We start from the raw sequence: 27,404 nt of genomic DNA, 5'->3' as shown, positions 1-27,404 counted from the left end.
CTTGTACTACCAACATTATTCATCATTTATCTGAAATTCAAATTTGATGGAGCTTCCTCTATTTTATCTGGCAACCCTATCCATGGGATGCAAGTAAGTAAGGGTTGGGAGCGAATTCAAGAATGTTTACTCTAGCTGAGGGAACATTACCCATAAGGCCATGGAAATGGAAGGTTCTCTTAACAGACATACAGTATGAATGCCTGTGTCTTAGGCATAGTGTGTGCTAAACACATGTTATTGCTTTCTTCCATACCTATAAGAACTTAATAGATAATTTTACTTATACCAAAGAATTACTGTCTTACTGTGATGCCCTTTGAGAAGTATTTGTACTTTAAGGGAGGTCCAGGAGGAGACCAATTAATCTACAGAAATTCTTCTGTACTGATTGATTTTCAACTTTGAATGAGCATGTTAAAAAACAAAAACAAAAAAAAGAAACAAAACAAAAACAAAAATAAAAAATACCCACACCTGAATGAGTTTTTAGGGAGATGGAAGATGGTGGTAGAGTAGGAGGACCCTAGGCTTGTTTCTTCACATGAACAAATTTCACATGAACAGAATTAGATATTATCAAATTATCCTAAATACTCCAGAAATCAACCTGAAGAACAAACTCCACAACGAAAGGGATATAAGAGGCCATATTAAAGAAGGTAGGACATGCACAAACATGGTTAAAAGGAGGAATCTACTGCAGATGCTGAAGATCGAAGGCAGCTGTGGTTATGAAGGTGGGGGGAGCATACAGGATAATGCACAGGAGAACAGAAAATTTCCCCAAAGTCATTGGCTTGAAAAATGAAAGGGTCTGAATTTCATTTCTTGCCATCAGAGGGGCTTAAAGCCTTAAGTTTTTAAGGTCAGTGGGCTTGGCTAGGATAAAGCCCCAAGGGCGCTTCTCTGCTCCTAGATAGAAGGCAGGCAAGCAACCGGGGAGATAGGCAGCAGGGAAACAGGATCTGAAGAATGCCTAAGGTACAGGGAAGGCAGATTATTAGCTCTTATTGGAACACATGCCTGAGAGGCAGCTTTCACTGAGATGCCTCTCCAGGAACAAGGAAAATGACTGACACCATTTCCCTTTCCTGCCCCTCAGCATAAACACAGAGACACTTGCAAGAATAAGCATAGCACCAATACTGGCTGCCCAATTTGCTTATACCAAGCTCCATCCCCCTTTCACTCTGTTGGGACTGCCCCTTTCATTCAAGCTTACCTCAGTCCCAGCATAGTTGACCCCTCCTCAAAAGGACCACCAGAAAAACCTGCCCACACCATGTCTCCTGAGCATAAATTTCTGCAGGGCCTCAGTTCTCATGGAAGTAGTATCAGGTCTCACTTAACAAGCAGACCACATTATACCTAATTGAAATTCACCATATTCAGGCCAAAGACCAAACATTACACATAGCAGACAAGGAGATCCTCTGAAGACCACTGATTTGAAGGTAGAGCAGCCAAAACACAACAGCAGAGCACATACAACACACACCAGGGACACTCCATGAAGCACCAGGTCATGGACACAACCAGAGTTCTTCTTCATAAGACCATTACCTTCAGAAGCAGGAGAGGTAAGTTGATTTTCTAACATAGAGAAAGCAGAGACTTAGACAAAATGCCAAAACAGAAGAATTCACCCCAAATGAAAGAACAAGATAAGGCCATGGTCAAAGATTTAAGCAAAACAGATAGAAGTAATATGCTTGATGGAGAATTGAAAGCAGCAATCATAAAATACTCTCTGGTCTTGAGAAAAGAATAGAAGACACCAGTGAGATCCTTACCATGGTGATAAAAGAGTTAAAAGAATAATTCAGAGATGAAGAATGAAACAAACAAGTTTGGAAACTGGCTTCATGCAGTGAGCACAAAACTGGAAGAAGCAGAGGAATGGATTAGTGACCTAGAAGGCAAAATAATGAAAAATAATGTAGCTCAACAAAAGAGAAAAAGGAGAATTATGCAACATACGAATAGCCTTAGGGAACTGAGTGGTTCTATTAAACATAATAATATTTGTATTATAGGAGTGCCAGAAGAAGGAAAGAGAGAAAAGGGGGCAGAAAATTTGAGGAGACACTGGCTGAAAATATCCCTCATTTCCTTCATCTGGGGAAGGAAACAGACATCTAGGTCCAGGAGGCACAGAAAACTCCCATCAAAATCAACAAAAGCAGACCAAGACAAAGACAGATTGTAAGTAAATTTGCAAAATACAGTGATAAAGAAAAGAAGCTTAAAATCAGCAAGCAAAAAGAATAGAAAAAATCTGTAGCCAATAATACTCTATTCAGCAAGGCTATCATTAAGAATAGAAGGAGAGATAAAGAATTCCCCAGGCAAACAAAAACTAAAGGAGCTCATGAGCACTAAACCCCAGCCTTGCAAAAAATAATAAAGGAGACTGAGTGGAAAGAAAAAAACCAGAAGTGACAAAGACAAGAAAGGAACAAAATCTCCAGAAAGAATGACAAATCAAGTAATAAAATGGCACTAAATACATTATCTATCAATAATTTGAATGTAAATGGATTAAAAAGTCCAATCAAAAGACAAAGTGTGTCAGAATGGATAAAAAACCTTAAGACCCATCTATATACTACCTACAAGAGACTCATTTTAGATCTAAAGACAGCTGCAGATTGAAAGATAGTGGATAGAGAAATATTTATCATGCAAACAGATGTCGAAAGAAAGACAGAGTAGCAATACTATTACCGTTCAAGCTATACTCTAAACCAAAGACTGAAACAAGAGATAAAGAAGGGTACTACATCATAATGAAGGAGACAATCCAACAAGAAGGTCAAACAATTGTAAATATTTATGCACCCAACATGGGACAACAGAAATATATAAAACAATTAATAATAATCAAAAGGAACTCATTGATAATAATACAGTAATAGTAGTGGATATTAAAACCCCACTTACAGTGGACAGATCATCTAAGCACAAAATTAACAAGGAAACAATGGCTTTGAATGATACATTCACATATATTCACAACATTTCATACTTAAACAGCAGAAGACACATTCTTTTCAACTGCACACAGGATATTCTCTGGAATAGATCACATATTAAGTCACAAATCAAGCCTCAGCAAATACAAAAGGATTGAAATCATACCATGCACCCTTTTTCTGAGCACAATGGTGTGAAATTAGAAGTCAAGGGAAAATTTGGAAAGACCACAAATACACGGAGGTTAAGCAACATCCTAGTGAGCAGGATGTTCTCAACCAGGAAATCAGAGGAAATAAAAACATACATGGAAACAAATGAAAATGAAAACAAATCAGTTTGAAACCTTTGAATTACAGCAAAAGTAGTCCTATGAGGAAAGTATAAAATAATACCAGCCTAACATAAGAAGCAAGAAAAATCTCAAATTAACAACCTAATCTTACACCTAAAGCAGCTAAAAAACAAAACAAAACAAAACCCAAACAACAAAAACAAACAAACAAACAAACACAAAAGATGAAGCCTAAAGCCTGCAGACAAAAGGAAATAATAGTGTATATCAATGATAGAGAATCTAAAGACACAATGGAACAGATAAATGGGCCAAGAGGTGGTTCTTTGAAAAAATTATTAAAATTAGTATGCCTCTTGTCAGACTTTAAAAAAAATAAAGGAGAAAGGACCCAAATAAATAAAATCACAAAGGAGAGAGGAGAAATAATAACCAACAACACAGAAATACAAACAGTGATACTAGAATATTGTGAAAAACTGTATGCCAATAAATTGGACAAACTAAAAGAAATGGGTAAATTTGTGGAAACATATAAGCACCAAAACTGAAACAGGAAGAAATAGAAAACTTGAACAGACTGACAACCAGCAAAGAGTGTGAGTCAGTAATCAAAAAACTCCCCAAAAAACAAAGTACAGGGCCAGGTGGCATCACAGGCAAATTCTACTAACATTTGGAGAGAGTTAGTATCTATTATTTTCAAAGTATTCAAAAAAATAGAAAAGGAAGGAAAACTTTCAAACTCATTCTGTGAGGTCAGCATTACTCTGATACCAAAACCAAATAAAGACTACACTAAGAAAGAGAATTATAGGCCTATATCCCAGATGCAAAAACATGAGTGCAAAAATTCTCAATAAAATACTAGTAAACCAAATCCAACAATACATTAAAAAAAAATTCACTAAGATTAAGTGGGATTTATTCCTGGGATGCAAGTGTGGTTCAGTATTCTCAAATCAATCAACATTATACACTCCATTAGCAAAAGAAAATATAAGAACCATGTAATCATTTCAATAGATTTTGAAAAAAAAATTGGACAAAGTACAGCATTCATTCATGTTAAAAATCCTCAACAAAGTAAGTTTAGAGGGAACATACCACAACATGATAAAGGCCATATATGAAAAACCCCTATATCACCCTCAGTGGGGAAAAACTGAGAGATTTTCCTCTATGGTCAGGAATAAGACCGGAATGTCGACTCTCACTAGTGCTATTTAACATAGTACTGGAAGTCTTAGCCACAGATATCAGACAACAAAAAGATACAAAAGCATCCAAATCAGCAAGGAAAAAGCCAAACTATCTCTATTTGCAGATGACATGAGAGAGAAAACCCAAAAGATCCCATCAAGAAATTGTTAGAGCTGAAACACAAATTCACTAAAGTCCCAGGATATGAAGTTAACATGCAAAAACTTGTTGGATTTCTATATATCAATAATAAAGCAGCAGAAAGAGAAATCAAGGAATCAATCCCATTTACAATTTCACCAAAAACCATAAGAAAATGAGGAACAAACCTAATGAACGAGACAAAATACCTGTACACTGAAAACTATAAAACACTGGAGAGAGAAATTGAAGATGACACAAAGAAATGGAAAACACCCCATGTTCATGGATTGGAAAAACAAACATTGTTAAAATGTCTATATTACCCAAAGCAATCTACGCATTTTTTTAAAGATTTTATTTTATTTATTTGACAGAGATCACAAGTAGGCAGAAAGGCAGGCAGAGAGAGGAGGAAGCAGGCTCCCTGCTGAGCAGAGAGCCTGATGTGGGGCTCAATCCCAGGACCCTGGGATCATGACCCGAGCTGAAGGCAGAAGCTTTAACCCACTGAGCCACCCAGGCACCCCCAATCTACACATTTAATACAATCCCTATCAAAATACCACCAGCATTTTTGACAGAACTAGAACAAACAATCCTAAAAATTGTATGGAACCACAAAAGAACCTGAATAACATAAACAATATTGGAAAAGAAAAGCAAAGCTGGAGGCATCACAATTCCAGACTTCAAGTTATAAATCTGTAGTGATCAAAACAGTATGGTACTTGCACAAAAATACACACATAGATCAATTAAACAGAACAGAAAATCCAGAAATGATCCCACAACTATATGGCCAGTAGATCTTCATCAATGCAGGACAGATTATCCAATGGGAAAATGGCAGTCACTTCAACAAGTGGTGTTGAGAATATCGGACATCAACCTGCAAAAGAATGTCACTGGACCACTTTCTTACACTATACACAAAAAAATTCAAAATGAATGAAAGACCTAAATGTGAAAAGGAAACCATTAAAATTCTAAAGGAGAACACAGACAGTAACCTCTTTGACATTTCCTGTAGCAACTTCATTCTAGATATGTCTCCTGATATAAGGGGAAGAAAGAAAAAATAAACGACTAGGACTTCATCAAACATTGTTTCAAACAAATGAAACAGATCATCAACTAAGAAGCTTCTGCACAATGAAGGAAACAATCAACAAAACTAAAACACCGCTTAGTAAAAGGGAGAAGATATTTGCAAATGACATATCTGATAAAGGGTTAGTATACAAAAATATATGAAGAACTTATAAAACTCAATACCCCAAAACTGAATAATCCTGTTAAGAAATAGGCAGAAGACATGAAAAGACATTTTTCCAAAGAAGACATACAGATGGCCAATACATGAAAAGATATTCAACATCATCAATCACCAAGGAAATACAAATCAAAACTACAATGAGATATCACATCACATCTGTCAGAATGGCTAAAATAAAAAATGCAAGGAACAACAGGTGTTGGCGAGGATGTGGAGAAAGATGAACCGTCTTGCACTATTAGTGGAAATGAAAGCTGGTGTAGCTACTCTGGAAAGTAGTATGAAGGTTCTTCCGGAAGTTAAAAATAGAGCTACCCTAAGATGTAGCAATTGCATTATTAGGTATTTAACCAAAGAAAAAAAACACATTAATTTGAAGAGATACATGCAACCCAGTGCTTACTTACAATAACCAAACTATGGAATGAGCTCATGTGTCCACTGACTGATGAATGGATTTAAAGTTTAAACTTAAACTTAAAAAAAATCACATGGGCCATTGGTTTAGAACCACCATTCAAGACTACCAACATGAAAACCACACTTTCCTTTTCCTTTTAGTAGCAATTGGGTTAGGATCCAATGGTAAAATTATGAGTATTGAAGTACTAGAGTAGAGATCATTTATATCAAGTGTTCCTTCCAGTATTCTTCAATCACATTAGATATTATGTCTGACAGGCTCTGAGAGCAGACCTGGTCAATTACATTGCCCCTTCCCATTGCAGATTACACTCCGCATGTGAAAGGGCTGTAAGAGAGGAAAGTAAAAGAAATAGGGGTTGGGAAAGGAGTAGTGATGAAATGTCATGAAAAGGTTTACAGAGAAGGTCAGATATCCCTTGGTCCCTGAAAGCTGAATAGAAATTCAGAAAGAAGAAAGACAGAAAAAAGTTAGCTGCATAGAGGCTTGCATACAAGGGATTAATAGAGCCAATGAAAGACTGAAATAAATAAACATTCCAAGGAAATTTTCAAAATAAGAAAAGTGCAGCTGTAAGGGGAAGAAAGAAAAGAAAAGAAAAAGGAGACAGACATACACACATACAACCACAGTTATATCAATAAGGAGAGATCCTGAGAAGACTAAGAAAGCAGAAAAGGCACAGAAAGGAGGTGAAAATCCAGGTTATAAAAATAGTTACATTAACCCATGGTGTAAAATTTTAAGTGCTCTTTGAACATGGCATCATGGTGAAACAAAACGCTCAATATACATATGTTTTCTCAGAACAGTAGCTCATGGCTGTGGGGAATCTGAATGTGTAGGAAATGAACACCACATTTGTTAATTCTTGATGACATTTACTATTTACAAATGGCTGTTTTCAGGGGAAATATTGATTATAATTCTAAAAGTAGGCAGATACATCATTAATATATTTAATAATTAAGGGTAGAAACATGGTACAGTATTGAGAAATAAGGCAATCTTTTTTTCCAGAACTTGATCTAAAAGTAGAATCTCCAATGGTTGCTGTTGCAATTTCCAGGACTACAATGTTTTTTGTTATTATTTAAATTCATTTTCCTGCTTTTATGAAACTTCTGGAAAGCTTTTTGCAGCCGATGAACCCAACTGTTAAGTGAAGGTGATTTGGCTTCTGCTCTGGGCAATGTTGAGCATAGTAGCTTCCTGGAAGGAACATGGGAGATGGAGATCAATTTTGCTTCATGGTGCTTAATATCATCTCAAGGTCTTTTCCCTTCTGTTTCTTTTTCTTCTTCCTTTTGAATCATACATTCAAATAACTACATGTGTGAACATTCAAGGGAAAACAGTTCAGCATGTCCTTGTAGAGGTACAGAAGGTAATATGGCATTACATATGCTCAATATGTTGTTTTGAATTCTCTAGAACTTTGTTTCTCCAAAATCAAATATATTTAGATGAAGGGAAACTGTGTTGCTCAGTCAGAAATGTGTAGGTGTCAAGTTTGATTTCTCTTCTATATTCTTATCATTTTCAGCATATGTTTTGCAACCTGAAAGTTATTTTTTCTGTTTTCTTTTCCATTTGGAGTTTAGAACGTAATAAGCAGGTTAAGGAATCACTATATCTAAGGAAAGGTACTAGGTGATATCTCTTTGAAAAGCTTGTATTAGCTGCACATGTAAACCCATAAGGGAAGGGGGTAATTGGTAGCTAGCATATCCATGATAACTCAATGGATAAAAGTGAATAGGCAATCAAAGAAGGCTTGCATATCTTCCTCTCTCTCTTGACTCAGAAGAAATGGTTACTCCATTTGTATATGGAGAATGGAACTAAGAATGCCTCATATATGGAGAATGGAACTAAGAGTACCTTAAGCAGAATTCTTAAACTCTCTCCTACATTTCCCTTTCACAAAACAAATTTTTTATTTCAGAAGTATGCCAGTAGCTCCAAAAATCAGCATTCCTTTTTCAAAGGCTCATAGTGGCTTATAGTTTCCACTGCAATGACATTGGCATTTCTAATTCTTGTTTATGATTATTATTGAGCTCGTCATTGATTTCTCTGCCACCACTAGAGCTGGTTTCCTTACCTTGTTACAGAGGCACTCACCTGTGCCCTCCATCTCCCATTCATGAGCTACTTCTAGTGCCTGCATTCTTGCTCTGCTGCTCTTGATTCTGGAAGAATCAATCTACTACAGGGTCATAGCATTTTCAAATGTCCTTAGGTAGTCTGAATGATTGATTATTACAATTATTTTGTATGTCCAATCCAAAGTAGACTTAGTCTTTTGAGTTTATAGTTTTCCAAGTATTAAAACAATTTCCTCTATAAATAACCATGAAGTATTTGAGTAACTCTTGGCATTTCTAATTAACTATTAACCACTCTTCAAAGATAAAGAATATGTAAGTCTTGGGGTGCATGAGTGGCTCAGTGAGTTAAGTGTCTGGCTCTTGATCTCAGCTCAGGAATTGATCTCAAGGTCATGAGTTCAATCTCCATTTTGGGCTCCACACTGGTTGTGGAACCTACTTTAAAAAAAGAGTATGTAAGTACTTTTTTCCTACCTCCTTTTCCATAACTCCCTTATTCAGCCAACCAATCATTCCCTAAATATTTGTTAAGCATTTGTGCTAGGTACTGGTGATAAAGTGGTGAATAAGACATAAAAGTTTTCTACCTTCATGGAGGTTACCATATGATTTCACTTATATCTGGAATATTTAAAAATGAATAAACAAAGAAGCAGAAACAGACTCATAAATACAGAGAAGAAATACAGTTGAACAGAAGAACAAATACATAATTACATAAAAGTTTAATAATTGTTATCCAAGGGAAGGAATAAATTATGCAGTCTGAGGAAATAGCAGCTCAAATGAATCACAGAAGCCAGGAGGAAAAGAGGTGGGGTAGGGTAGGAGATTGTTTCCAGAAGATGGCAGGTATGAAAGTTTGGGGTAAATAAAAGAACTTGACAACTTTGAAAAACTGAAAAATACCTAAGCACAGCTGGAATATAAAACATAAAGGGAAGTGTAGTGAGAGATAGGACTGAGAAGGTAAAAAAAGAAAAAAAAAACTGTAGATCAGGAGGAACCTTGTAATTCATTCTAAAAACTTTGACTTTATCATGCTGTAACAGGAAGCCATGTATTAGATGTAAATAGAGGAGTGTCACGATCAGTGTTGCATCTGAAAAAGACCACTTTGTATTGTGACAGAACTAATCGGTAAAGGGCAAGGAGGGGTGAGGGGAAAAAGAGTTAAATGGCTATTGTTGTAGCGGACAGGCAACAAGTGGTGGTGGCCTGAGCTAGGGTAGAAATACAGTGAATAGAGCAGACTGGGCAGATTTGAGAGGTAGAATATAGTCAACTTAGATATGGGAAAACAGAGAAAAGAATCAAGGATAGCACCTTGTTTCTGGTTTGCATAACTTACTGGGAGGACAGTGGTGATGTCATTTATTAGGATAGGAAATATAAGACAAGTAGCTGGTTTGGGGAGGAATATGATTTCAATATTAAAGTTTGGAGTTTAAGGTATTTTTAAGATGTCCAAGTGGAGATGCCAATTAGTTATATATACAAACTAAAGTGAAGCATAAAAGAGAGGTCAGGCATGAAGCTAAACTTGTGAAGTAGTGTGAGTAGAAGAGCTAGACCATGAGGAACACATAGAGTAAAAAAGCACAAGACCTAGAAGATAGCTTTTTAGGAACACCTGCATTTAAAGACTGGTTGAAGAAAGAGAAGCTTGCAAAACATGTGAAAAGGAGTAGTCAGATAAGTTGAAATGAAGTTGGTAAGATATGGAAGCAACATAAGTGTCCATTGATAGATGAATAGATAAAGAAGATGTGTGTGTACGTATGTGTGTGTGTGTGTGTGTATCAGAAGGTTAGTGTATGTATACACACACATACACACACATATATACACATACACACACCATGTAATATTACTCAGCCATAAGAAAGAATGAGATCATGCTACTTGCTACAACATGGATGGACTGAGAGGGTATTATACTAAGAGAAATAAGTCAGACTGAGAAAGACAAATACCATATGATTTCACTTACAAGTGGAATATTTAAAAAAAATGAATAAACAAAGAAGCAGAAACAGATCCATAAATATGGAGAACAAATTGATGGTTGCCAAAAGAGAGAGGGGTGGAGTGATGGGTAAAATGGATGAAAAGGAGTAAGACATACAGAGTTTCAGTTGTGGAATAAATAAGTCACAATAATAAAAGTTATGACATAGGAAATATAGTAAATGGCATTGTAATAGCATTGTACGGTAGCTACAATTGTGGTGAGCATAGACTAATGTATAGACTTGTGGAGTCACTATGTTATGCACTTGAAATTAATGTAACATCGTGTGTTAACTATATGTCATTAAAAAAATTAAAAAAAAATTGAAGTAGAGGGCACTGTAACAGAAACCAACAGAAAAGAGAACATTAAGGAGGAAAATCAAATATCAAATGCTGATGGTAGGTCAAATAATATAGAACAAGACTAAAAAGAGAACATGGATTTTATTATATGCAGGCCACCAGCTACCATGCTTAGAATATCCTCAAGGAAGTTGTAGTAGTTGGTTGGGTGATTCTGGAGGTTGGAAAGAAAACCAGAATGCACTGGCTTGAGAAGTGACTGAGAAATAGGCAAATAGAGACAGTGAATCTCAACTAAACCACTATTTTCAGGGGTTGGTCTGAGAAAGGAGGAGAAAAATACAATGGAATCAAGATGGGTAAATGGACTCCAGAGAAAGGTTTTGTTGTTGCTGCTTAGAGCCTCTGTGGTTGAAGTAAATATTCTGTTTCTTTTAAGAGGGAGAGGAGCAGAGAAAGAGGGAGAGAGAGAATTCCAAGCTGACTTCATGTCCATTGTGGAGCCCAATGTGCTGCTCAGTCTCTCAACCCTGAGATCATAACTGTCCAAAATCAAGAGTCAGATGCTCAACTGTCTGAGCCATCAGGATCACCTAAATATTTTTATTGCTATTCATTGCTGTAAAGAATATATGCAATTTGTATTGACTACAAATTCCTTCTTTTGTGGAATGAATCCTAGGGCAACACAAGAAGGACAGAGACTTGAATATGTTTTAAAATTTAAGAGTCTTGGGGCACCTGCCTGGGTGGCTCAGTGGGTTAAAGCCTCTGCCTTCGGCTCAGGTCATGATCCTGAAAGACCCGCGGATCCCCTTACCCAAGAATTCAACACTGCCACAGGATGCAAACAGCAAGAGGTTCTTTATTGTTACGCAGGCGCCTGCGGGTGGTCAGCGCGTGCCTGCGGGTGGTCAGCAGCTCCTGCTAGCTGAGCACACCAGGCTGGGGTGGTGCAGGATTTTTATAGACAGGTACATACAAGTCCTGGATGGGATGGGGCCGATTGGCTGACAATTTGAACATTTGAAAAAAAGGCATACTTGGTGTTAGTGGATTGGCTTTGGAAGACCCCCTCACGCGAAGAGAAAGGCGGGAAGGGGAAACAAAGAGGGGAAGTTTGACCTTATTACTCAGCAGAAAGACATCCAGCCTACCTGACTATGCAGCCCCCTGTCTACGTGACCTACGTGACCATGCAGCCCCCTTGCCTATGTGACCATGCCTCGACTATTAGGAGAAGGTATCTTGTTCAAACAGGAGACAAGTGTCATGCCCTAAAAGCCAAGCAGTTACAGAAAGGCAAAAGAGCAGTTACATTGAATTTAACCCTGGGGGAAGGGTCTTTTCACTGCAAGGGGAGGAGGGGTACTCTTACACAACAAAAGAGCAGTTAATTATTTAAAGAGGGGGGGGGTCTTTCAATCCCAGGGTCCTGGGATCGAGCCCCACGTTGGGTTCTCTGCTCCACGGGGAGCCTGCTTCCTCCTATCTCTCTCTGCCTGCTTCTCTGCCTACTTGTGATCTCTGTCTGTCAAATAAATAAATAAAATCTTTTAAAAAAAATTAAGAGTCTTTCTCCCTAATTTCCCAGAGGCTACTCAGTCCTGAAATGCCTTCTTCATCTCTCCCATGGGACCAAGGGATGCAATTTTGATGATATTTCTTGTCTTCTCAGAGTTCCTGTGGTGAGCAAATAGATAAGACCCCCAACAAGACTCTTGCTGCAATAGTCTTTTAGAGATATTCTTTGAATGTCTTTTTTCCTTCTGGGAAGATAAACCTTTCAGAAGAATTTTTCCTGTTGCTAGTATTTCTGTTTTCCAGGAAGATGAAAACATAGATTTACTTTTATTCTTGTATTACCTGTATTCTTATGCTATTGGTCCGAAAGCAAGAATTCATAGTTAATATACATTCCAGGCCATTAGCTGATGATTAGAAAGAAATAATTAAAAGATGATTAGAAAGTATCTACTTTCTTTTCAGAGTCCCCCAGAGGTTAACTTTCCTTATCAAAACCCCAATTAGAAAACTAGTTTTGAGTTAGGAAAAGGCAAACTTGTTTCTCCTCAGCATATTATCTCTCCTCTGACCTCTCTGTCAATGTTAAGACATATTCCTTCATCTATATCCTAGTTAGGTGTAACAATTAACCCTGAAAAGATCTGAAATGTGCCAAATTTCAGACTTTCCAAGCTTTAGTTTAATTCTGATAATCAAGTGAAATAAAAAGTACTTGCTTAGTGTCAGCCTTTTTACATACACAAATTGCTGACCCACTTTGTCTTAAGAACTTTACTATGTAAAAAAAGTAAAATCATTTCCCATTTCACTCCAAGCATGGATAGTTTACCCCCTAAAGAATTCTTCATCTGACTTGCCGTTCTCTTTTTGTTAGGAAGTGAAATGACTTTTTCAAAGACTCTAAGCCCTTCTAGGTAGAGAGGGGAGGGGAGAAAATGTAAGGGGAGATTGATAACACTCAAAGACAGCGATTGCTTTGTTTGGTAGTCTCAAAACAAATTTTCTAACATTTTTAAAATTGACCACGCAAAATCCAATTCTACTCTCCTCAACTTGTTGCTAAATAGGCAATCTATTGAATAGAGTCATGATTAGTTGGAAAGGCCTTTTGCCTGCCTGCCTGCCTGTCTCCCTTTTGGCAATTGTATTGCTACACCCAACACAACTGACAGGCCCTGCAGGCTTGTGCTTGGGCACTTGTTCTCTTCTTTGGAACATCTTTGCTTTTCAAAAAAAAAAAAAATTCCATTGGACTACTTTTCCCATCATGTAATCAACAGGATGCTAGCATATAATCCATCATAGAAGCTGGCATCCTCATGTACATGTGTGAATTGTGTATCCTATAGCACCGAATATGGAAGTGTGGCAGAAAGACCCCATCTGCAACTCATAAGGCATGGTTGATGTGGGCTCTGGTAGTAAAAACCACTTTCCTGAATGGGTAGGAAATCGCCACCACAGGAGATGATAATATTTGTGAGCCTTGCTAACAAGCTTGAATTCTAACATAAGGCAGTTCATTGTTATGCTGCAGAATGTGAAACCTTAGTGCTTTCGCTATTCAAACTTATTTTATGATTTAGTGCAGCTTTAAGGAGCCAACAAAAGGGTAAAAATAAGGGAGGTGGAAGGAAAAAGATATCTGGAAGTAGAAACACTGATGAGCCCAGCTTTGTAAGAAATTTCATTGCCACTGATAATACAGTATTTTGCTTTGATTAAAGCTTTATCTTGTTGAATGTGTGCAGTGTTCTAAATACTGCTTCTTCAGCCCAGTCAAGGATTTTTTTTTTTTTTTTTGGTGGATTTCACTTTTAGAACAGCATTGTGCTATGTGCAAAACTGGGAACAAAAGGAAGAGGAAGCCACACACAAGAATTATGCTTTTGACCAAAGACTAGCTGGAAAAGTTTCCCTTGCCAGAACCATTTTCTCCAAACAGATGGTGGAGGAATTGGTGTTTGACTTCTTGGGCAATCAACAATACAAACTAGTTGTCATAGAGTTTTTCTAATGGTATCTATTCTGATACTCAACAAAACATAAATTGGGGGGGAACTAGTATCTCATATTTGCTTTGATAAGAATGAGCTAAAAGAGTTAATTAGGCAGATATTTCTGGGAAATACTGACTCATTTCAGGAGAACTCTGTTTTATATACTGTCCAAAGTATGTGTAGACAGTTCAGGTTGTACCAGGAGACTGACCTGTCTTTTGATAGCATCTATTTAGGATAAAAATTGGCCTGAAAATGTTATTCTGTCGTCATTGCACTGAGATAATTTCTACCTCTAAGGTTCTGGGTTCCTGGGATGACTGATTCTTTTTTTAAAAGCCCAGGAGTCAAAATATGCATTTTTCAGGTTGAATAATATGCTGAGAGTTCATGTCTTCCTATATAGGAGTTGTCAGAATTTTGGATTTAGCCTTTAGTCAAGTTTAATGGATAGGTCCCTCCATCTAAACCCTATTTTCTTGTGGTTATACACTTGAGCTCAGGCAGGACACTTCTCATGGGTTTGGTGGCATTTCCAGAAGCTTTCCCAATAAGGTCATGAGATTGATTGTAGTTAATTCTGAAGGCAAAGGAAAAAACCTCTGAAACAATTATTTCCTAGGTATGGGACAAAATAAAAGGTGAGGTTGCTGGCTGTTGCCCTTATAGGACTTTTTAAAAGGCATGACTTGATTTGTAAACTAATGTCCATCCATATACTTCAATGGGAGAAGGAGGGCAGAAGCCTATGTTTCTTGAGAGGGATAGGTATATGTAAAATCACATCTTTCTCAATTGCAGCTTAGAATGTATCAGCCTCCATATCTGGACTTCTCTGAAAGTTTAGCTTGAAGTCTCCCCCTTCCACTTTTGTGTCTTCAGATGTGACAAAGAAAACTCACATATGCCTCAGTTGTCACTTTAGACAGTTAACAGTTTTCTAGTATCAAATTATTTTAGCATGTCTCTACTTGTACAAAATGGATCAAGGAGGCATTTCAGAAAGTGACAAGGGAAATGACTCTAATCTTTGCACAAGACCATTCCGTGGCTAATTGGTCAACCTGATTGAACAATCTCCATTGTCTGTATGTGTTGTAGATTTATCTCTTACATTAAGATGTGATTATTCACGAAGCACAATACTGTGATCTAATTTCCACAGATAACCAGAAATGGGTAAATCCTTTCTATTAACTAGTAGTGTTTATTCTGTGCATTACTGGGGTTATAATACTGTGTGACACAATTTAAAATATGATGTAGTGTATACACAATGAAAAAGGAAATACCAAAAACAAATATTTCTCTAAACATGTGGTGGCTCAGTTGGTTAAGTGTCCCACTCTTGGTTTCAGCTCAGATCATGATCTCAAGGTCCAGGAATTGAGTACTGCATTCTCAGGCTCCTTGCTTAGTGAGGAGTCTGCTGGAGATTCTCTATTTCCCTCTCTCTTTCTCAGTCTCTCTAAAATAAATAAATAAATAAACAAATAAATAAATAAATAAATAAATAACTTTCAAAAATCATGTAGTTCAAACATTATATATGAGTTAAATATAAAATAAGGTTTAAAAATAAGAACATTAGCATATATTTCTTCTATATTATGAGGAATATTAGAACAATTAATAGTGTGTTGCATTCCAATAAGATTTTAACAATGGGCAACCTTTGTATGACATGATTTTGTAGCTTCCTTTTAAAGATTTATTTATTAATTTTAGAGAAAAAGCTAGCGCACAGGGGGTGAGGAGGGGCAGAGGGAGAGAGAGAGAGTCTCAAGCAGATAACCCACTGAGTGCAGAGCTCACAGTGGGGCTCCATCTCACAACTTGAGATTATGATCCTGAGATCATGACCTGAGCAGAAATCAAGAGTTGGATGTTTAACCAACTGAACCACCCAGAAGCTTCCTTTTAAATAGCAGGATTGAAGCTGGTATGTTATTTGTTCCTGGTGAATGGAGCAGAAATAGAACCTGTGACACAAATGTTAATAACTCATTGGGTATCACATCTTTTACAAAATCTTTTGTTTATTGTCCAATGCTTAGAACTCAGCCACACATACATCAACATTTTGTGACTAGCAGAACACTTTGCCTTGATTATGATAGTTTAACAGGGTTTGGGGTGTATTGTACTTCTTCTGGGTCTGAATAAAAACAGCTGGTTGTGCTAGCCAACAGAAAGTACTGTTTACCAATGGGTAGGAGACTGTGGGAGTTAGACTGGACAGGAAGACACTGGCATCAAAGGACTTCTACTGCTACTAACAGATTCATCTGAAATTTTGGCAATTTCAGGTTGTCTGGGTGTTTTGCAGTGAGTAATGGCATCACAACAAAATAGAGGAAGTGGCTAAGATTTTAACTGGAATCGTATGGCTGAAATAACCTAAAAACATCCAGGATACACAAAGTACTTATGATTTTCCCCTAAGGTTTGTTATCACAAAGTGAGATCAATCTTTCTTTATGGACAGCTACTATAGGTCTTCTCTGCCCTGACTCTTCCCACAACCACAGGGGGAATTCTGTCCACCCTATAAGCACCTTATAGTGAGCTCCAGAGAATGCAGAAGAGGAGGAAGATCTTCATTTGGTTTTCAGTTCTGCCGTGTGTTTATTATGAGGTGATGGCTGTGTGGCTAAGATCATGAATATTGCCAGCAGGCAGCCCTGGGTTCAAATCCTAAATTGGCCACTTCTTTTCCAGCAAGTTGCTTAACTCCTCTGAGTGTCATTTTCCTCATCCAGTAAATGTAAATCCTCATGGGATTAAAGAAAATGTTATATTTAAAAATTGTGAAAAATACCGCACAGTGACTTACACATACTAAGAATTCAATAAATTTTTGTTATCATCAACGAGAAATTATGTATCTTCTATATCATCTGGGGTTAGTACTATTATTCCAATTCAATACTATACTCAAAGAAATGGTAAATTCTTTCTTCAGAGGAGCATAAAGGGCAATATGCTGATCTGTCTTCTCTGGGACTTTGAAATCTATAAGTGGAACACAAGTCAGAGTTGCAGGGATTCCAAAAACAGTCATCCAGTGCTTCCAAAACACCTGGGAGACTTTGTAAAAATGCATATTCTGGGGAATCACCCTCCAGAGAGTCTAACCCAAAATCAAACAAAGGAGTCTTAACTTCTAAGTTCTACTAAGTGATTCTGACACACAGCCAGAATTGAGAACCACTGCTTCAGAGTGTTCTTCCTTTAACAGGACTCGGGGAAGTTAGGAGATAGAGAAGAGGGTGTTGATCTGAGATGTAAACAAAAGGAATGTCAGCTAGCCCATTTAAGGTGCCAGGGATTCTGGAGAGTTGACGAAGCAGGATCAGCCAGGCAAATCAGAGAGCTACTGTAAACTGAGATTCATGAGATAAATACTGCATATATCTCCTTCAGAAATTAAAGGTCTACAAAATATGGCTTTTTTGGATTCTCTTATCCAGCTAGCCTAGTCTTAAGGGGTAACAACCCCTTTATTCATGAGAGTCTTACAGAAGTCTTAAAAGAGAGGAAAGAAATACCATTACAGAAGATGAATCGTGAGAAAAATCAATAGACTTGCCTTTTTTTTTTCTATTCAATAGTCAGTATTCATTCACTAAGTGGATTATACATATTGAGGTTGTGCTTATTTCTTTGTACATGAGAGGCTATTTTTATGATACTTTCTTTTCTGCTCAGTGCACCATTAGTATCTTATGTTGACTGAGGCTAAGACTACATAGAGCTGCTTGATAAACTGTTTTTACAGAAATAATCAGTGGTTATTATCCCACATCCACAACCTGAACATGTGCCTCTGGTCAAAGCCTGACTTGGCCACTTATGATGTGGCTTATGGCATGTCCCAGAGCTTTAACCCTCACTGAACAGCTGAACTATAAGGAAACTCTATTTTACTTAACATATATGAGTAGTGAAGCTCAAAATTTCCATTGCAATGGGTTGTGTCAAAATTGTTTACTGGGCTAAAGTACTCCATAGCATACAATCTGCCCCATCTTCATCACCACTACCCTAACATAAGCCATCATCTCTCACCTGAACTTTGGCAATATCCAATACAATGTTCACTAACCATGTACTTGTGACACTTCTTGAAATCTGATATTCAAATGCTGGGCAGAATCATCTTTTCAAAATGCAGATCTGCGGGCACCTGGGTGGCTCAGTGGGTTAAGCCGCTGCCTTCGGCTCAGGTCATGATCTCAGGGTCCTGGGATTGAGTCCCGCATCAGGCTCTCTGCTCAGCAGGGAGCCTGCTTCCTCCTCTCTCTCTGCCTGCCTCTCTGCCTACTTGTGATCTCTCTCTGTCAAATAAATAAATAAAATCTTTAAAAAAAAATGCAGATCTGCCAACTTACTTTCCCTCATTCCAGAAACTGTGCCCAAAACCTTGAGCTTCCAATAGTTTTCAAAGACAAAACTCCTTACTATGGCTTTCAGTGCCTCACAGGGTCTGTCTTTTGCCTACTTGACCCTCAAACTTCCTGATGCATTCTTATTTTCCTCATAATATGAACATCAGCTACATTTATGATTTCAGTTTCTGATAATTATGGCCATGATTTAGGGTGCAGTTTTATGCTCATTCCTAACTCCAGGCTTTTGCCCATGCTATTTCTGGGTCTTTCATTTTTAGCAGTTACCACATTTTATTAACACATGCTTATTTTTATAATTTGTGTGACATCTGTGTTCCCAACTAGAATGAAAGTTTCACTAAAGTAGAGACTGTTTTTGTACCTCTGGGGTCTAGCATAGTGCCTGGTACTTACTAGTCTATAAATACCGTTAAATGAGTAAATGAAAACTCTGTATGTAATCAACACCCAGATCCTTGATAAGCTTCCTTTCAAAACTTCCTTCAGCTTTAAAACGTAGCTAAGCTACCACTGCTTGAAAGTAGGGCTATAGACAATGCATGCAGTAGGCCCATCTAGACATACCCTTCATGGACATAATTCCATGTTCCAGAACTCCCTGGCCCCAAATAAGAATGTACTTATTTTGTATCCTAACATTTTAACACTCTAGTTTTTTTTAAGTTTTTATTTATTTATATTTAAATTTTTTCCTGAAGATTTTGTTCGTTTGTTTGTTTATAGAGTGTATAAGCATGGGGAGGGACAGAGGGAGAGAAAGAGAGAATCTTAAGCAGACTTTTCACTGAGTGCAGAACTCAATTCAGGGCTCATCTCATGACCCTGAGATTATGACCTGAGTCTAAATTGAGTCACATGCTTAACTGACTGAGCCACCCAGAAGACCCTTTTAAGTTTTTATTTTAACTTCAATTAGTTAATGTACAGTGTTATATTAGTTTCTGGTGTACAATATAGTGATTCAACACTTCCATAAAACACATGGTGCCCATCACAAGTGCATTCCTTAATCCCCATCATCTATTTAATCTATACCACTTCTTTATCCATTCATCTATGGATGGACGCTTGAGCTGCTTCCATATCTTGGCTATCATAAATAACATTGCAACAACATAAGGGAGTGTATATCTTTTCAAATTAGTGGTTCTTTTTTTCCTTTGGGTAAGTACCCAGTTGTGAAATTATTGGATCATATGGCAATTCGATTTTTAATTTTTTTGAGGAAACTTCATACTGTTTTCCACAGTGACTGTACCAATTTGTATTCTTTTTTTTTTTTTTAAGATTTCATTTAGTTATTTGACAGACAGAGATCACAAGTAGGCAGAGAGGCAGGCAGATGGAGAGAGAGGAGAAAGCAGGCTCCCTGCTGAGCAGAAAGCCTGATGCGGGGCTCGATTCCCGGACCCTGGGATCATGACCTGAGCAGGAGGCAGAGGCTTTAACCCACTGAGCCACCCAGGCGCTCCACCAATTTGTATTCTTATGAAGAGTGCAAGATGACTCCTTTTCTCCGCATCCACATCAAGACTTGCTATTTCTTGTCTTTTGTTATTTCTAGCTATTCTGGCAGGTGTGAGGTGACATCTCATTGTGGTTTTCATTTGTATTTCCCTGAAGCTTAATGACATTGAACTTCATTAGTGATGTTGAACATTATGTGTCTGTTGGCCATTTGCATATCTTCTTTGGAAAAATGCCTATTTAAAGCATCTGCCCATTTTTATTCTTCTTCTTCTTTTTTTTTTAAGATTTATATATTTGAGAGAGAGAAAGAATGAGCAGGAGGAGGAGCAGAAGGAGAGGGAGAAGCAGACTTCCCGGTGAGCAGGGAGCCAGACATGGGGCTCGATCCCAGGACCTTGAGATCATGACCCAAGCCAAAGTCAGAGGCTTAACAGACTGAGCCACCCAGGCGCCCCCCTCTGCCCATTTTTAATTGGATTATCTGTATTTGGGGTATTGAGTTTTATAAGTTCTTAATATACTTTGGGTATTAGCCCTGTATTGAATCTAATATTTGTAAATATCCGCTCACATTTAGTTAGGTTGCCTTTGTGTTGTTGCCAATGGTTCCTTTCACTGTGCAAAAGGTTTTTGCTCTGGTGTAGTTTCAGCACTTGCATTTTGCTTTTGTTTCCCTTGCCTCAGGAAACCTATCTAGAAAAATATTGCTATGGCTGATGTCAAAGAAATTATTGCCTCAGTTTTCCTCTAGAGTTTTTACAGTTTTAGGTCTCCATTTAAGTCTTTACTCTATTTGGATTTATTTTTGTGTGTGCTATAAGAAAGTGTCCAGTTTCATTCTTTTTTTTTTTCTTTTTTAAAGATTTTATTTATCTATTTGACAGAGAGACAAAGCAAGACAGGAAATACAAGCAGGAGGAGTGGGATATGGAGAAGCAGGCCTCCTGCCAAGCAGCAGCTCAATGCAGGGCTTGATCCCAGAACCCTGAGATCATGACCTGAACTGAGGGTAGATGCTTAATGACTGAGCCACCCAGTTGCCTCTCCAGTTTAATTTTTTTGCATGTAGCTATCCAGTTTCCAGCACCATTTATTGAAGAGACTATCTTTTCTCCATTATATATTCTCCTTTGTCATAGATTAATTGACCATATAATCATGAGTTTATTTCTGGGCTCTGTAATCTGTTCCATTATGTCTGTTTTTGTGCCAGTACCACACTATTCTGATAATTACATCTTTGTAGTGTATCTTGAAATCTGGGATTGTGATACCACCAGCTTTGTTCTTCTTTTTCAAGATTGCTTTGACTATTTGGGGCCCTTAGTGAGTCCATAGAAATTTTAGAATTTATTGCTTTAGTTCTGTGAAAAATGTTATTGGTATTTTGATAAGCATTGTTTTAATATGTAGATTGCTTTGGCAACATGGATATTTTAACAACATTTGTTCTTCCAATCCACAAGCATGGAATATCTTTCCATTTGTTCATGTTATCTTCAAGATCTTTCATCAATATTTTATAGTTTTCAGAGTACTTTACTTGGTTAAGATTATTCCTAGGTATTTTTTTTCTTTGTGGTTCAGTTGTCAATGGAACTGTAATCTTTGGTTCTCTTTCTGGTATTTCATTATTAGTGTATAGAAATGTAAAAGGTTTCTGTATATTAATTTTGTATTTTGTGACTTTGCTCAGTTCATTTATCAGTTCTGATAATTTTTCTTGTGGAGTCTTAGGGTTTTCTATGTGTAGTACAATGTCATCTGCAAATAGTGACTACAAATAGTGAAAGTTACCAATGATATGCTTTTTATTTCTTTTTTTTGTTGTTTGGTTGCTGTGTCTAGTAATTCCCGTACTGTGTGAATAAAAATGGCTAGAGTGGGCATCTTTTTTTCTGATCTTAGAGAAAAATCTCTCAGTTTTTCACCATTGAGGATGATGTTCATTGTGGGTTTTTTATATATAGCCTTCATTATGTTGAGTGATATTCCCTCTTAACCTGCTTTGTTGAGGGATTTTATCATCAATGGATATTATACTTTGTTAAATATTCCTTCTTTTATTAAGATGGTCATGTGATTTTTATCCTTTCTCTTTTTAGTATGATGTATCACATTGTTTGTTTTGTGAATACTGAACCACACTTGCATCCCAGGAATAAATTCCACTTATCATGGTGAATGATTTTTTTAAATGTACTGTTGGATTTGATTTGCTAATATATATATTCTTAAGACAGAGAATAATTTATTCACACCCTCCAGAGAAGTAGATAGCTTCAGGCTATAACAAAATATTGTATTTTAAAGCATAGGTCAGTAAATGTATATGAGACTATACACCACCGTATACAAATCAACTGATCAAAGCGCAACTTCTCAGTGTTCAAAACAGAATAAGCTTCCTTGTACAAGCAATATCTTTGTGACACTTTCAACTTTATTATTCCCCTCCTTTTCGTCACTCTCTCCTTCAACAATATCCACACCAGCCTCCTCATAATCCTTCTCAAGAGCAGCCATGTCCTCATGGGCCTCAGAAAACTCTTCTTCCATGCCTTCACCCACATACTAGTGACCAAAGGCACACTTGGCATACATCAAGTCAAACTTGTCATCCAGGTGGGCCTAGGACTCAGCAATGGTTGTGGTATTGCTCAGAATGCACACAGCTCTCTGTACTTTGACTAGGTCTCCCGCTCCATACTGGGAGGCTTTGAAGTCAGTGGGGTACTGGTCCACAAACTGGATGGTATGCTTGGTCTTGATCATAGCAATGGAAGCATTGACATCTTTGGGAACCACATCACCATGGTTCAACAGGCAGTAAGCCATCCATTTACCATGGTGGGGGTCATATTTCACCGTCTGGTTGGCTGCCTCAAAGCATGCATTGGTGATGTGTGCTACAGAAAGTTATTCATGGTAGGTTTTCTCAACAGAGATGACAGGGGCATATGTGGCCAGAGGGAAGTGGACATGGGAGATAGGGCACCTATTTGTCTGGAATTATGTCAGATCAACATTCAAGGCTCCACCAAATCTGAGGAAAGCAATGATGGAGGACACCATCTGATACATCAACCTATTTAGGTTAGTGTAGATTGGGAATTCAATACCATGGTTCTATGACAAATGTCATAGATCGCTGTGTTTTGTACTGTGAAAGCAGAGTCAGAGTTCTCCAGATACATTCATCTGGTGTGAGTAGTGAGGATGGAGTTGTAGGGCTTAACTACAGGCTGCAGAAACCTGGGGGACTGGGTAAATGGAGAATTCTAGCTTGGACTTCTTGTTGTAATTGACAGAGGTGTTTCATCAGCAGGGAAGTGAACCTGGAACCCCTCCAAAGTTGTGGAAAACCAAGAAGCCCTGAAGACCTGTGCACTGGTTGACCAGTTACTGAATTCGATCTAAGACAAGGTCAGTGATCTCCTTGCTAATGGTGTAATGCCCTTGGGCATAATTATTGGCAGCATCTTCCTTGCCTATGATGAGATGCTCAGGGTGGAAAAGCTGGCAGTAGGTGCCAGTGTGAACTTGATCAATGACTGTGTCTTCTAGTTCTATAAACACTGCCCTGGGCCTAGTGCCCTACAAACACTGCTTGCCAGGACCCGTCTCACTGAGGAAGATGTGGAAGGAGTCATCTTCTCCTCCAAAGGACTTGTCACTTGGCATCTGGCCATCAGGCTGGATACTATATTCCAGGCAACTGAGCTCCCAGAAGGCATTGCCAATCTGGATACCAGCCTAGCCAACATGGATGAAGATGCATTCACACATGGTTGCTAATTTGCAGCTGCGGAGCAGATGTTGTAGAGGAAGAAGAGAGGTTACTTCTTACAGCATGATTCTTAGGTGGTCAATGTAAGAGAACCTGTCTTGATCTGTTGATATTTTGTTGAGGATTTCTGCATCTATGTTCATCAGGCATATCAACTGGTAGATTTTTTTTGTAGTGTCTTTATCTGATTTTCATATTAGGGTAATGCTGGTTTCATAGATTGAATTTGGAAATTTTCCTTCCATTTTTTGGGAATAGTTTAAGAAGAATAAACATCAACTCTTCTTTAAATGTTTGGTAGAATTCACTTCTGAAGTCATCTGGTCCTGGAATTTTGTTTATTGGGAAGTTTTGATTACAGATACAATTTCATTGTTAGTTATTGGTCTGTTCCAATTTTCTATTGCTTCCTGATTCAGTTTTGGAAGGTTATATGTTTCTAGGAATTTATCCATTTTTTCTAGCTTGTCCTATTTTTGGCATATAATTTTTCAAAATATTCTCTTTTAATCTTCTGTATTCCTGTAGTGTCAGTTTTTCTCCTTCATTTCTGATTTTGAATCCTTTCTCATTTTTATCTTGATGAGTCTGGCTAAAGGTTTATCAATTTTGTTGATCTTTTCAAAGAATGAACTCCTGGTATCATTGATCTATTCTATTGGGGTTTTTCAATCTCTATCTCATTTATGTCTGCTCTAGTCTTTATTATGTTCTTTATTCTATTGGTTTTGGGCTTTGTTTGCTGTTTTTTCCAGCTCCTTCAGGTGTAAGGTTTGGTTATTTATTTAAGATTTTTCTTGCTTTTTGAGGTAGTCTGTATTGTTACAATTTTCCCCTTTAAATCAGCTTTTATTTCATCCCAAAGATTTTGGATTGTTGTGTTTTCATTTGTCTCCATATATTTTTTTTTAATTTTCTCTTGAATTTCTTCATCGACCCATTGGTTATTTAGTATCATGTTATTTAGGCTCTGTGTACCTGTGTTTTTTCCAGATCTTTTCTTGTGAATGATTTCTAGTTTCATTCTGTTGTGATCAGAAAAGATGCATGATATGATTCAATATTTTTATTTATTGAGACTTGTTTTGTGATCTAACATGTGATCTGTTCTGGAAAATGTTCCACATCCACTTGAAAAGAATGTGTATTCCCTCCCTTGGTTTTGGATGTAATGCTCTGAATATTTCTGTTAAATCCATCTGGTCCATTGTGTCATTCAGAAGTTGATTTTCTGTCTGTAAAATCTATCCATTGATGTAATTGGGTGTTAAAGTCTCCTCCTATTATTGTATTACTGTCAATTTCTCTTTTTGTCTGTTAATAGTTATTTTATGTATTTAGTACCTCCATTTTGGTGCATAAATATTTAAAATTATTATATCCTTTTACTGGATTTTCCCCTTTATCATTACATAAAGGCCTTCTTTGTCTCTTGTTATGTCTTTTTAAAATATTTATTTATTTTAATGATTTTATTTATTTATTTGTCAGAGAGAGAGAGAGAGAGACTGAGATCACAAGTAGGCAGAAAGGCAGCCAGAGAGAGAGGGGGAAGCAGGCTCCTTACTGAGCAGAGAGCCTGATATGGGGCTTGATCCCGGGACTCTGAGATCATGACCTGAGGCAAAGGCAGAGGCTAAACTCACTGAGCCACCCAGGCTCCCCTATCTTATTTTATTTAAATTCAATTAATTAACATATGGTATATCATTAGTTTCAGATGTAGAGTTCAGTTATTCATCGGTTGCATATAGCACCAAGTGCTCATTACATCACATGCTCTCCTTAATGCCCATCACCCATCTTACCCCATCCCAGTTACCCAACTCCCTTCCTGCAGCCTTCAGTTTGTTTTCTATAGTTAATTGTCTTTTATGGTTTTTCCGCCTCTCTGATTTTATCTTATTTTATTTTTCCCTCCCTTCCCTTATGATCCTCTGGTTTGTTTCTTAAATTCTACAAATGAGTGAAACTATATGATAATCGTCTTTCTCTGGTTAACTTATTTTGCTTAGCATAATACCCTCCAGTTCCATCCATGTTGTTGCAAATGGTAAAAGTTTATAATTTTGATGGCTGAGTAATATTCCATTGTGTATATATACCATATCTTTATGCATTCATCTGTCAGTGGACATCTGGGTTACAGTCTGGTTTAAAGTCTGCTTTGTCTGATATAAATATTGCTACCCTAGGTTTTTTTTTTTTTAATTTACATTTACATAGTAAATGTTTTGCCATCCCCCACTTTGAAACTGTATGTGTCTTTAGTTCTAAAGTGAGTCTCTTGTAGGCTGTATATTCTTCCTTTTTTATGAATTCACTCACCTTATGTCTTTTGATTATTGTATTTAGTCCATTTACATTTAAAGTCCTTATAGGTATATACTCATTACCATTTTGTTACTGGTTTTACAGTTGCTTGTGCATTCCTTCTCTGTTCTTTTCTTACTGTCTTTCCTTGTGGCTTGGTGGCTTTTTTTTTTTGGCACTATGCTGTTATTTCATTCTGTTTATTTTTTTTTGTATCTATTATAGAATTTTTGATTTGTGGGTAAAATGAGGTTCATAACATCTTATGCATATAGCAGTCTATTAAATTGAAGGTCACTTAAGTTTGGACCCATTCTAAAACCACTAAATTTTAGCCCCCTCACATTTTATATATATGCTGTTATACAATTTATCTCTTTATTTTGTGAATCTCTTGACTGATTTTACAGATATAATTGATTTTATTTCTTTTGTGCTTTAATAACCATACTGGTTTTATAAGTGATTAATCTATTACTTTTATTACATGTTTTCATTTACTGGTGACATTTTTGCCTTTCATAATTTTCTTACTCCTAATTATGGCTTTTTCTTTCCACTCAAAGTATTCCCTTCAATGTCTCTTGTAAGACTGGTCTGGTGGTGATGAACTCCTTTAACCTTTGTTTGTCTGGTAAGGTCTTTATGTTTCTTCTGAATGGTAGCCTTGCTGGATATAGTATTCTTGGTTGCAGATTTTTTCAGTTCAACACTATGCATATATCATGCCACTCTCTTCTGGTCTGCAAAGTTTCTGCTGAAAAATCAGCTGATAACCTTTTGGGGTTTTCCTTGTATATATATTTCTCTTGTTGCTTTTAAAATTCTCTCTTATCTCTACTTTTTGATATTTTAAGTTTTATGCGTTGTGGTGTGAACCTCCCTGGATTAATTTTGTTGGGAGTTTTCTGTGCTTCCTGGATCTGGATGTCTCTCTCCCTCCCCAGATTAGGGAAGATTTCAGCTATTATTTCTGCAAATAAAATTTCTTCCCCTTTTATCACTCTTCTGGAATCTTTATAATGTGAATGTTATTATGCTTGATGATGTTGCTGAGTTCCCATAACTTATTCTAATTTTCTTTTCTTTCTTTCTTTCTTTCTTTCTTTCTTTCTTTCTTTCTTTCTTTCTTTCT

The 27,404-nt window shown here is 37.2% G+C and overlaps 1 pseudogene; it reads right to left on the bottom strand.

Moving 5' to 3' along the window:
- Window positions 1-22,548: 22,548 nt before the first annotated feature.
- On the bottom strand, window positions 22,549-23,955 carry LOC132007066 (tubulin alpha-1D chain-like; annotated as a pseudogene).
- Window positions 23,956-27,404: the final 3,449 nt, after the last annotated feature.

Source organism: Mustela nigripes, chromosome X (genome assembly GCF_022355385.1).
Source record: "Mustela nigripes isolate SB6536 chromosome X, MUSNIG.SB6536, whole genome shotgun sequence".
Classification (NCBI taxonomy): Eukaryota; Metazoa; Chordata; class Mammalia; order Carnivora; family Mustelidae; genus Mustela; species Mustela nigripes.
The sequence above is the reverse complement of the archived record's forward strand: the minus strand, read 5'-3'. Positions and strand labels throughout refer to the sequence as shown.